Source organism: Sphaerodactylus townsendi, linkage group LG09, assembly GCF_021028975.2.
Source record: "Sphaerodactylus townsendi isolate TG3544 linkage group LG09, MPM_Stown_v2.3, whole genome shotgun sequence".
NCBI classification, from domain to species: domain Eukaryota; kingdom Metazoa; phylum Chordata; class Lepidosauria; order Squamata; family Sphaerodactylidae; genus Sphaerodactylus; species Sphaerodactylus townsendi.
The window spans coordinates 27,568,608-27,581,715 of NC_059433.1; the positions used below are offsets into that span (position 1 = coordinate 27,568,608).

At 42.1% G+C, this 13,108-nt stretch overlaps 1 long non-coding RNA gene across 1 annotated transcript; it reads right to left on the bottom strand.

The window, feature by feature from the left end:
- Positions 1 to 544: 544 nt before the first annotated feature.
- On the bottom strand, positions 545 to 11,533 carry LOC125439531. The gene is made up of 3 exons (XR_007245538.1): positions 11,399 to 11,533; positions 3,384 to 3,452; positions 545 to 676 (listed from the first exon to the last, which is right to left on the bottom strand). It is a non-coding gene; the product is annotated as an uncharacterized LOC125439531 (long non-coding RNA).
- Between the last annotated feature and the right edge of the window lie 1,575 nt (positions 11,534 to 13,108).

Sequence of the window (13,108 nt, forward strand, 5' to 3'; positions counted from 1 at the left end):
TGTTTGTGTTAGGCTTTAACCAGGCTTTCAAATGATAGTCGTCCCCCCGCCCCCGCCACCTTTAGTTGTTAAAATACAGAACTAGTGTTCAAATCTTGAACCAAAGATTCTAGTGCTAGCTGCCACTGTTAGCTATTTGAAGAAATGAGGAACCTGGGTAGACTTAGAATGGCATATTCTGCTTATTCTTAGGTTGCATGATATTTTTTTGATTTACCCAGTTAGTGGCAATGGTTGGTGTTGGGCCATAGTTTAAAATCTGCTTTTGTTCTCAGCTTATCTGTAGCAGACTTTGGAAAATTGTTCCCTGTAAAAAAATAATGATCATTCAGAGAAGGCATTTAGGATTTGAATGTATTTAACTGAGGAAAGTCAGCCTTTTGGTTTAATTATACTAGTTTAATTATACAAATTTTAAATGCCCGTAGTAGATTTTTCAAGGGATGCATTTTAAATATTATTGAAACAAGACAGTAAATGACAACAACTGCTGCCTGAAATCCTTACAAGCTATAAAAGCATGTTAGTTGTTTATTGTGAGACTTTGCTGCTTTTGATAGTAAATAAATAAGCTTGAAAATACCCTTATTACAATTGCTATTTCTCAGGCTTTGGTGTCAGGGACCTCCATTTTGGTTATAGTTTCAGCTTGTCACCCATTTTGTGCATTCTTTACCTGTGGGGAATAAAAATACAGAAATAATGAGATACATGTCCTTTCAATCAGCTTTTGTAATCCGTTTTAGCTGATGCTTGTTAATTATTTTTGAGTCATTTCAGATCACTGGTGTATGTCGGGGGGGGGGTGTCTCGCAACCCAGGTACCACTTGCATTTGTCATGTGGGAACACATTCAGCCGCCCCCTTTCCCCACCAGCCTTAGGCTGCTGCTAGGGTGCCCACCCAGCACCCGCTTCTTCCCCCATTCACCAGCCTGCCTCTTCCAAGCAGGAGCAAGCAGAGAGGCCCAGGGCTGCGCTGAGCTTCAGGACCCTCCCAGTGATAAGGCACATCACTGGGGCAAGGGCCTCCCAGCAGCCAGCAACTGGCCATGGACAAGTCGAGGAGACAGTCTGCAGCTAGGGGGACATAAGACTGGAAGACAAGTATTGCGCTGCACCGTGCTAGGGGAAGTGTGACTTGCAAGCGGCAGTGCTCCCCTGGCTCACTGTTTTGGTGGCAGGCATGCTGTGCAGGGGACATGCAGCCATGGTGGAGCTGGTGAGGCTGAGTAGTGTGCTTAAGGCACCTAAAGTGAGCAAGCACCGACCCACCCACTTTGGAGAGGTACGGGGAGGGGCTTACCTTCATGGAGGGGGGGGGCACAAATTCAGTGCTTACCCTGGGCAACATTTTCTTCAGGTACGCCACTGTTTCAGTTGCAACCATTTTGGTGCCTATCTGCTAAGAGGTTTTTGAAATATTTTCCTACAAAGCCATGTGTCTCATTCGCAAAGAGGCTGAGACTTTTAAAAACACCTTCCTTCCATTTTCAGGTGATCCTTGCACTTCTGAATCACTGTAGTGCGGTGTTTGAAATGTCAGCAGTGTTTCTGAAAGTGCCACTTTTTTCTTTAAAAAAAACTTTTTAAACATTCTAACTCTTGCACTATTGTGCTAGATCAAAGTAGCAGTTCAAAGATAGAATCCAGATGTTTGCAGCTGTCAAGTTGCACAGAAACAAGACAAAAGGTGAAAAAGTCACTCACTGGGTGATAGGTCCTCAGTGCATGCGGTGATTGATTTTACAGTAGTTGCTAACCAAAGGTGTTTGTAGCAAATGAATGGATGTTCAGCCATCCCTATAGTCCATGAGTGGTGAGCTGGGATTGACCAACAAGTGACTTGTTACCAAGAGTGTCTTGGGTATGTATCTCAGGGAGGCAAACATTTTCTTTCTGGGCTGAAATGTAGCAAGTATACAGGGCTGCGTGTTGGTTGCAGTTAGGTTAGCATTGTTAGAATCATGGTCAACATCACGGCCATGATTTGCATTCTCCTGGATGTGCAGCTGGTGATCATTAGCAGCACAATTGAGTTTTATAATGTGCTCATGCACAGAGTTCATCATTGTGCACAGAGATTCAGACTGTGTTTGCCGAGTGTTGTGTCTTCAGGGGACTACATGAGGGCATCTCTGAGGGCTCAGTTGCCACTCTTTCCATCACATCTCATATCTTGTTGCTGGTGGGTGCAACCCTGCAGCAATGGCGGGTGATAAAACTTCATAATGGTCTGCTGGAATCATAAGCAGTGGCTGTTCAATTTCCATATGTTCCCATAAAACTCTGTTTGAAATTACCAAGACCTTGAGACACTGGTTGTAGCACAAGGGTAGCTTGCTGCTGGGTGACCTTGGACTAGTCCAGGGGTAGGGAACCTGTGGCTCTCCAGATGTTCAGGAACTACAATTCCCATCAGCCTCTGTCAGCATGGCCAATTGGTGTCTGTTGTGGGGAGAGGAAGGGAGTTTGTAAGTTACTTTGATACTCCTTACAGGAGAAAAAGGGAGGGGAGGAGATAAATCCAAACTCTTCTTCCTTGTGCATACTCCAATTACTCTGGAAAAAAGAGTGGCAGTTAATAGTTTTGTACCTTGCCAATCAAGACCGTTTTTGTGAACAGTTTGATGTAGTACTGCCAACCGCTTCTGTCATTGTCAAAGAGGGGTATGTGGCAATGGAAAAGGAACTCCCAAGGAAAAAAAAAGGTTGCCTTGGCAATGAAATTGGAAAGATAAGTGTGATATGCTAATGACTGATGTTTCTCTTTTTTTCATTTGGATTAAACTGTGCACTTTTAACACATTGCACAGAACAGTTTCTGTAACAGCCTGCAGGTGTGCATGGGGACAGAAATGAATTTCAGAGTAAAGGTTTGGGTCCCTCTTCCTCTTTTTTTTGGCGGGGGGGGGGCGTACTAACCCAAGGGGAGACCTGAACTACTCTTCCTAAATTTCCCCTTTTGTAATGTGGCTCCCACAGTAACTGTAATATGGGTTCTACAGAGTGATTAGCCTGAGGTTTACCCAATCTATTTGGATTTCAATCAGTATGGAACCTTTATTGGCATATAAGTTTTAAAAAGGTTATTTTTTTAAAAAAGACCAGTATTTGTATTTCAGTAACCACGTTATTATGACACTTTAGCCTGTACAGTACACTGTTATTGTGAAGTAAATCAATTGTGTTTTTTTCCCTACTTTTTTCTCTTTTGTATAAATATACCTCCATTACTACCTCAGCAACAAACAGTTGCAATTCCTGGTAAGAAATGAAAAAAATTACAGTTAATTATATTACTTTTATTTTCCGCACAGACCATAGATGGTTTCTCCAAGTATGGTTTCCTTCATTGCATTGGTGTAATTGGCTGCCGCATACCTGTGTCAACTCCTCTTGCTTGTTCAGAAGAATATCAGAACCACAAAACACGCTCAACTCATCTTTTACCTGGATTGGGCGAAAAAGATTTCTAAAAGCTGTGCAAAATTCTTCCCAAAATGCTTTTTTATAATGTCCTAGTTATATTTGTGCTGTGCGGAATCCACCAATTCATAGTCCTTTATTTCTGTAATACAGTTCATTTACAATTACAATTCATTATTAGCTGTTATGTTGGGTTTTTGCTATTAACATGAGAAAGAGTTAATGTTCTACTTTTTCTTTTCATTGGGGAATGGTTGTGTTGTTCAGTTCTGTGTAATTTTCCTGTGTTTCTCCTACACAACTGATTTCTGCATTAATATGTTCCAATGGTAGTTCTCAGACGTTTTGTGTGTGTATGTGTGTGTGTACACTCTCATTAGCGTGCTTGAGTAGATTAATTGAATGTATGCCATGGTCCAAAGGACAAGATCCATGTTTTATTCAGTATGCTCAGCCAACGCCTATTAAGCATGCCAAAGACTTCTAAGTTGTGTTTTCCAGTAAGATAAAGGCTTGAAGAAGTAAACAAGGATTTTTTGGGAAGGGAGGTTGAATTGTTCTCTAAACATGCAAACTTTGTGTGTGTGTGTGTGTGTGTGTGTGAGAGAGAGAGAGAGAGAGAGAGAGAGAGAGAGAGAGAGAGAGAGAATGTGCTTATGTGTGTCCTCCTGTTAACTGTTGAATGTACCATCAGAATTCAGTTTGGTTAAGAAGAGGAGAGGAGTTTGGATTTATACCTTCCTTTCTCTCCTGTAAGGAGACTCAAGGGGCTTACAGACTCCTTCCCTATCTCTTCCCACAACAGACACCTTGTGAGGTAGGTGGGATTGAGAGAGTTCTGAATAACAGTGATTAGCCCAAGGTCACGCAGGCAAAGGCGTAGCAAGGGGGGAAAGTGCCCGGTGCACTGGTGTGTCCTCTGCTCCCAGAATGCCCTGGAATGCCACCCACGCCCCCAGAATGCCCCCCATGCCCCCGGAACGCCCTCGCCATGCCCCCACAGGGGTGAGCCATGTCCCCTTGGAGCTACGCCTCTGCACTCAGGAGGTATAAAGGAATGGGGAAACAAATCTAGTTCACCGGATAAGAGTCTGCCACTCATGTGAAGGAGTATGGAATAAAACCTGGTTCTCCAATTAGTCCACCTACCCTTAACTACTACACCACACTGGCTGGTTGGTTTTTGCACTTGTGCTAAAACACTTCAGCAGAAGGGTGCCTTGTTTTTTTAAACTCCTAAATGCTTTGGCACGGGCACCAGCATGGCTGGCAACCGTAGTCCTCAGTTTGATTGCTTGACTGTCTTCTCCACCCTGGCTAAAAGATTCTGAGAAGAATTTATATCAGTAAAATGGCAGGGCTGAAAGGGATAATTTTACTCCTCCTTTTAGAAGGGGCGTCCTCTAGCAAATTTTAAGGACTATTAAAATGAGAGATTTTAGATTTTCACATTTACCAAATTGAAGCCCACTCCAAATCTGTGAGCTAACTTAGATCTCTGTCCAATCAGTGCCAGCTTTCTTCAATAGCTAGATCTAAGAGTTACTGTGTTTACTAGAAAATACTTTTGCCAGTTACGTCTGCTGAGTCTTCTCTCAAACCTGTACTAAACTAGTGGCCAAAATAATAGTCACATCTCAGGTTGTCAGTCTCTATGAGGAGTCTGGAGTTCTTCTCGAGTTTCGGCTGATCTGCAGACTATTCAGATAAATTGCTCTGGAGAAAAATGGCATCTTTAGACTGTGGGCTGTATGGCATCACATCCTTTCTGAGCTACGTCCCTCCTCAAATATCCCAACTTGGAGTTGGAACTCTAAATACAACTGATCTTCAGACTATAGAGATCAGTTGTCATTCTAACAGGAAATGGAACCTTTGGGGGACAGGATGCATTACATCACATCCCAACTGAACTCCCTCCCTTCCCGTCACTCCAGCCTTCCTAGACACCCTCCTCCCCCAAATCTCTGGGAATTTCCCAAGCTGGAATGGCAGCTCTAGTCACTGAAGACTTTCAAGTGTTATCAACTATTATTAGTTTTTCAACTGGAATCTGTAACAATTTCTATGGAGCAGTATTAACTTAGGTTTCAGTTAGTTAAAATCTGAATGCATATCTTTGCTCATTTTCTTACATCAGTTAATCTTGCCAGCTGGCAACTTGACAACTGGCATAGACTTGATGACTGAGTAGTAAAGTTATCCCGTAGTCTCAGTTAAAAGTTTATTGTCTATCAGTTATGCCTCATTCTTTTAAAGCTGTCTCACTGCATTTATATAAAAATGTTTTTGTTGATTAGGTGGGGGGGACAGTAGATGTAAGTCTTAACTTCCTCAATTTCTTCACTGCTGATTTTTGCAAAGGCTACTTGACAGCACTCCCAATGCATCCATTTCATTTTTGAGATACTCATTTTCAATCCAATTTCATGCCATTTGTGTTCCAGCTGTTGCCTTTTCCTCTCCTATTCCAGTGCATCAGAAGCAAATAATTTGTCTATACCAGGATCCTGTTTTGATACTCAGACATGACTGAACATCTAAGCCAACCATAGTGTTGTAAATTATTTGTACATGAGGCAGCCAATGCACAATTTTGAAGATCTGAACCATTTTGGTTATGTCTTTATTCTTTTCAGTGCTGACATTTTCAGGATGGATTTTGTTTGCCCCAGAAGCCTGTCATATCAGCTTCTCATTTGAAGACCATGTATTTTGCTTGCATGTCCTGTTTGAGTAAATATTCAGAAAACTGTTTCATAGCTGCAGTGTAATAACAAACTACAAATTAATGTCGTATATCAAATTACTGCCATATACTAAGTGATTTTCACTTCCTTAAAGGTGACAAGTCCAGGGATGACACTACATGGTTAGATGAAGAACCAGTAGACACTAGGGATGTGAAATTCAGAAATCTTCGGGGTTCAGCAAATAATATATTTTAAAATATTTCCAAATTTTATAATTTTGGGTGCTCAGAATCATCACTGTCTCCTCTAGAAAGCAGGATGGGGTGGCTGTGAAATGGAAGTGAAACATGTGCCTCAGGTAGCCTGGCATTAAATGTAGTAGGGTAGGGAACTGAGTGTCCCGTAATTGATGTCATAATGGTTTTGCCAAGGAGGGTGAGAGTAGAGTTAAAGTAATGTTTATGAGTGACAATTGTCTGCAGTTGTAGAATTGTGAAACAAGTACAGAGCAGAGGAATCACTTTTACATTGGCCCTTTGCAATTGGATAGTGGGCATAGCTGCTTTGTACTCTCCTCTGTTCCCAGATTACTGACTGTTGATTGATGCTCTGTATTCTGAAACTGTTCTCCCTGTGGCCCTTTCCAGTAAACTCACTGCTGAATCAATTCCCACTCTTAGTGTATGTATGTACTTAGGAAAAGTTTTAGGATTGGTTGACTCATTCACTCGTTATGCATGGAACATTTACCTCAGGGCTCTTAGCTGCATAGTGAAGTTGTAGTGTGGTCTCCTCACATTTCTCTGCTTACACGCAAGGAGCCATTCACTGCCTGCTGCGCAGCTGCTTGCTGAAGTCTCAACGGGCCTGTGCTTTTCCTGGTTCTCTTACTCCACCCTTCAACTCCTTCTTAAAGGCATAGATCTCATCACACCTTTGTTAAAGCCCTTTATCTTTGCTAAAGTCCTTTAAATTGCAGTTATATTGATATACCTGTGATTGCAGTTATGCCGCCCATCCCAAAAATGATCCCCTTCCCAACGAAAGAGGCAAATCAATTCCTGGACTAGATGCTGCTTCCTCTCCATACACACATTCCCTCTCTCTCTCTCTCTCTCTCTCTCTCTCTCTCTCTCTCTCTCTCTCTGTCCTCCTGTTGCTGCTGCAGGAGAAGAAAGAAGACTTGTTTTTTAAAAGAGACTTATTTGAAATAAAGTTTTAAATAGTCCTCTTGATCATTGGAAAGAGTGGAAGTAGAGCAGGGAAGGTGTGGGGGAGTCAAAAAGTGTGGTGGAGCATGCTTGTACTGTTCCTTGCAAAAGCCAACTCTCTGTTGTTATTATTATATTGAGATATTGATATCTTGATATTAGGATTTAGAGAAGCAGGAAGGAGCTGGCAAAATGCAAGGGGGGAGGTGTGGACAGCAGTTCAAGGGAGTGGGAAAAGTGGATCTAGGTAGGCTGGCTGTGAGTGGAGGGAAGATGTCTGGGACAAAGCTATGCTCACTGGCAAATCTGCCTGCTTTGGACTTGAAGCAAATTAAAAGCCATTCTAGAAATGGTATCACTTGCTGCGGAGAGAATGGAAAGTGAAAGCAAGGCTCGAGGAAATACATTCGTACGAGAAATCATGCTGCAGTGGACATTGACCCCCATTGTGCAGTAGACACCTGATGCATAATTGGCCACTGTTTAATTAGATTGATTAATAAGGTTAGTTTATTTAGTTTAATTTATTTCCAGCATGTATTAATCACAAAAATAAGATGTGCTATATAATTGTTGCAGTGCATTTGCCAGATTGGTTCAGCTCTCTGCCATTGGGGCAGCCACCAGGGGGTTGAGGGGAACCTTTTAAAAAAGTGGACTGCCTTTTTATAGGAAAGTGCTATTTCCTATTGACTTTAATGGACTTTTGAATATTTGGAAATTCCAAATGCATTTAAATCTGAAGTCATAATTCCAAATCATGCTGATGAACATCTCTATACTTTTGCCATTCTTAGACTTAGGTCTGTATAATATTTTTAGTTATAAATGCATATAGTGAACGGAGACAGAGCACAGTGGAAGCAAATTGGTGCCTGTGCTCCATACCAGTGCATTTAGCAATGAACTGTTGTTGTTTTTCCTGCCACCCTAAATACGCAAAATACTTGACAGTTAAAACCTGTCAGCCATATATTCCTACACCTCATTTGCTATTGAGAAGTTCTTAAAACACTTAATTCTAAAAAAACCACACTACTGAAATACACATTTCCCAACACAGGATAAATTAATCTCTGTTGGCACATAAGAGTCCCTTCCTTTGAGAAGATAACAGCAGATCTATTGTGTGACCATTTTTATGCCTGCTCCTTTAAAAGGTGCTTTCATTACTAAATCTTTTGCCGTTGTCAGTTCACCTAAATTTCTTTATATTCCAATCAAGACACTCTAATCAGTTTCAAGTATTAAGTACCTGGCTAGAATGTGGCATACCCCATTCAATTAGAAAGGGGGATAAAGATTTTTCACTCAATTAACACCATTTCTTGATAAGATACTTTTTTTTCATCCAGAGATTCAGTACAGTGGTATGGTTCCACCTCTAAAAATGCATGCAAAGAATCTCAAAGCACATTTCCATGAGGACTTTGTGAACTCATATTTTCTCAGTTGCAATTCAAAAGTATTTTTTAAAAATGAGTGCCATCAAAAAATTGGCACCAATATGACTTGGTTACATTAAAAATATATAACTTTTCTTATTTTATAGCCTTAAGTAACGAAGAATGGACTGTGCGTGGTGGCTTTCACAGCATCTAGAGTCTGTCTTTATTCAGGAGCGCTGTTGTATCTCAATAACCCGACGAGCAGCAAGGGTATGACAAAATTTATTTTGCGCAATACGACCACACTATAATTACAACTCACTCGTGCTGAACATGAAAACTCACTGTTTGTTAATACCCATTCCTCTTGCCCCAATACTCGTGCCTCATCCTCTTTTTTAAAGCAGACCTGCCACTTACTTCTCATTTGATCCTACAGCCATAGCGAGGGGAAACTGCGCCCAGGGCACGCGTGTGCCATGTGCCCCCACCACGCCCCGAAACACCCACACACTGGTGCGTGCCCAGTGAGTCATGCACCCCCTGCCCCCTTGACACTATGCCACTGTTCGATCCACAGGTTGGCAATGAACATCTCCTGTCTCTACCCTATATGATAATGGACCTGTGGCTTGCATCACTGCCAGTGGTATCCAGTGCAGGCCAGCCCCATAATTCCTTACATAAATTAGGACCGTCTTGCCCCATATGTCCCAACTCGGCCTCTACGTTCAGCAGAGGCCAACTTGCTGGTGGTCCCTGGTCCCTCAATGATGCGGCTGGCCTCCACCCGGGCCAGAGCTTTTACAGCTCTGGGTTCTGCTTCGGTGGAATGCTCTGTCTCCAGTTACGCTGGTTCAATCTCAAGTGTGGATCTAAATGATTTCCGCAGGGCCTGCAAGACAGAGCTGTTCCACCGGGCCTTTGAGGGGTCCGGCCGCTGATGGCTCCCCCCCTCCTCCGCTTCTCCCTATAACATCTATACACCTACCGCCCCTTTCTTCCCCCCTTTTCCTTCTAGGGGATTGATTAGAGAGACGCCATCGATATATTTGATGTCAGAACGCTGCTTTTAATGGGGCTGGGTTTTAATATATAGAGCTATTCCTAATGATTTTATAGTTTGATATTATTGATTTTATGGTGCTCTACTGTCTGTTGTTCGCCGCCCTGAGCCCTCCGGGGGAGGGCGGCTTATAAATATAATTAATAATAATAATAATAATAATAATAATAATAATAATAATAATAATAATAATAATAATAATAATAATCATCATCATCATCATCATCATCATCATCATCATCATCATCATCATCATCTTGCACAATTGGCTGTGGTGCCTTTTGGCCCAATTCCCGCTGAGATGATCGCTCCTCCACCAAATCTGGATGCATCCGGTCCAACAACTTTCTGTTCATTAGAAGCTCGGCAGGACCTCTACCCGTAGCCATGCATGGCGTAATAAGTTGAATCAGCAAAAAATTTGCCAAGCCGTTTTCCAGCACTTGTGCATAACTGACTCCAATATTTCTTGCTCTAATGTTGATCTAATTCTGTATCGATCTTGGGCCTGCAGTGCAAATGGTACATGCCCAGCTGGCACCACTGCAGGATCAAGGATCAGTGATACTGGTGAAACTGTATAATGTCCCAATCCTTCGGGGAACATTTTTAAATTCATCACAGAGCAATCCAAATACTGATTCATTCACACAATATTCCCATAACTGAAATGCCCAGCCTTCCAAACCTATCCAACCCCAACAGACTAGTACTTTTCCCCTCAGCCACCAACAGACGTAGGAGTCCATTAAACATACAATATTATACAGGTAATGCTGTAGGAAGAGAGACAGAACTACAATGGTTAATAGTGATAGAGCAGAGGGACATCAGGTGGTCTTGAAAGCAGTAAAGTCTATTAGTATTGGGTTTGTTTTTAGAAGGAAAGGATGTAGCAGAAGTTTATAAATGTAACATGCTGAGCAGAACTTTGATGCCTGTACCCAGCCTAGAAAGCAAGCAATTTTTAATTAAAAAATGGGAGTTGGAGAGGGGTATGTGAGTTATGAAATCACTGTGGCAAGTAGCAGAATTTGCTCTACTGTCTCAGCTATGGAAGCAGCAGCATACACACCAGTGGCGTCGCATCAAGGGGGCCAGGGGGATGCGTGATGCACTGGGCGCATGCCAGTGCAGGGGTGTGGCGGGGACATTCCGGGGCATGGCAGGGGCTGGCACACGCACTCTGGCCCTGATACACACCCTTCTCTCTTTTCCACACATATAAGCAGAAATAATTATATCCTCTCCTTGCATCCATACAGAGGTTGCACAGGAGAAGTCTGACCCATCTGATCTTGTGACCAACTCCTACCGGTCCCAGTTGCATTTGTTCTTCTACTGCAGTCCGGGATTGGTAGCTCAACAGTCTTTTTTTTTTTAATCACCATACTTCTGCTTCTTAAACTGAACATGCAAGTGGGTTCGTCCAGCAGCAGAAAGCCATTATGGTGGCAAAATGTGAGTGCAGTCTGAGTGGGGGGAGCAAACAGTGAAGGCAGCTGGAGTTGCCATTTGCGACCTACAGATTGCACTTGTGGCTATCTTGCCAAACACCTGAGTTGGTGTCATGGCCAAGGGGCTCCTTGGAACAGAAAGGACATTTGCTCACCTTTAACTGTCAGGTTTGCTTCCTAGATCCAGTACTTTGGAATTCAGAGCCTCAGAAGTTTGTAACATGGCAGTTGATCTCCGTGAACAGAGGTGAGCTCAGGAGACAATAATGAGTGTGCAGTTATTTTCTACGTCAAGTCAGTACTGAAGAGCAAGCTGCTGCTTGTTGTTGGCAACGATATAGCCAGCATCGATAACTGTGTTTGGGTTTGTATCTATGGAAGTATGTACAACATTAGACAACTCTTGAGCACAGGAGGTTGAATGCGCTGGTGTTGCTTGTTTAAATGTGATGTTTCCTTGGTTTCTTGGAATGCATATTGTAGGTGATCCACAGTCATAAGATATGACTGTATTGGAGCTTCCCTTACCCATTAGTTCAGTACTTTAGCTCAAAAGTATGTGTTCAAGAAGATATCCACACACCCATACTATGCACTGTTTGGCTATTGGTTGCTTGCCTCATCCTTTTGCAGTCTGTACGGGAGTGATTTTAAACATAGTTAAGGAGCCGCTTCATAGCACATACCATTGAGATTGTAGGATCATTTCCCCTTCTCGGTTTCCCCCTCAGTTTTCTTCCCTCCTGGGAAATATTAGCAGTAAGAATTCCCTGTCATATTTGACCTCATTTTTGCACAACCACAAGTACTTTTATGTAGGAAGGTTTTGGCATATCATAAGGCCCACCTCAGCCAGGGACGCCTCAAAGGCATCGCAGCCAGCATCTTGCTCTTATTTGACTTCTTTCTTTCTTTTTATGGTCAATCTTTACGTTAGAACTTCTCGTGCATCAGGTTGTCTGCATTCAGTATGTTAACCTTGGATGGTTCTCTGATAAGAAGAAACTCAGTGTCTACAGTTTCTTAGAAAAACTGAAAGGGTTTATTGTTTGCATTCTGCAATGCCATGCATTAAGAACAGTTTCTAAGCAAACTCAAAAGTCCTACTCATTGAACACTAAAGCAACAGGCTTTTTGTTGTTGTTACAGAGGACAAAATCCTTCATTCCAATATTCCAAAGGGAGAATAGATCCTCATATTTTATTTCTGTTTCATCCATTTGATACAGCTGGAAACAGAATAATCAGCTGCCCTGAAGTTCAGTTCTATCGAGACTACTTTTTAAAGGAAGCTAACTGCACTTCTTTGTTACCAATAGGCATAACAATAAGATAACAGAATTACTTTAACCCACAGGTTTGGCTACAAGTTGGGAAGGCCAATTAATTATGTAGCCTTCATAAGGCATTGTGGCATAAGGTGATTTGAATTCCTGGTCGTTTAGAAAGTAGAACTGGGATGGATAAGCTTCTAGGTGTTTGGTCTAAGTTACCTTAAACCCTTTCATCTGGGCAAATAGGATGAAGATTTCTAAAGAACAGAACCCCCCTATTTGGACGGATTATCAGGATTTGCAGCCATAGCAGAAGCACCACAAGAATCAAATTTTCTTCAGACGTAATTTGGATGTTATGAAACTGTCAGAGGCTAGAAGGATGTGCAAATGTTACACAAATAATAAGCCAGGCAAGCTTTTGAATTTACATGAAAGGTAATAGATTAGGAAAACATTTGGACTAGGATGTATCTTTGCCCGTGCCAGCTAATCTAGATTACAGGCAAAGGCTTTACAGTGGTCACTTTGAGAGTAATTTATAGTGCTTGCATATGTTGAGCTCCTTTAATTCAGGAACTATATGTAGAC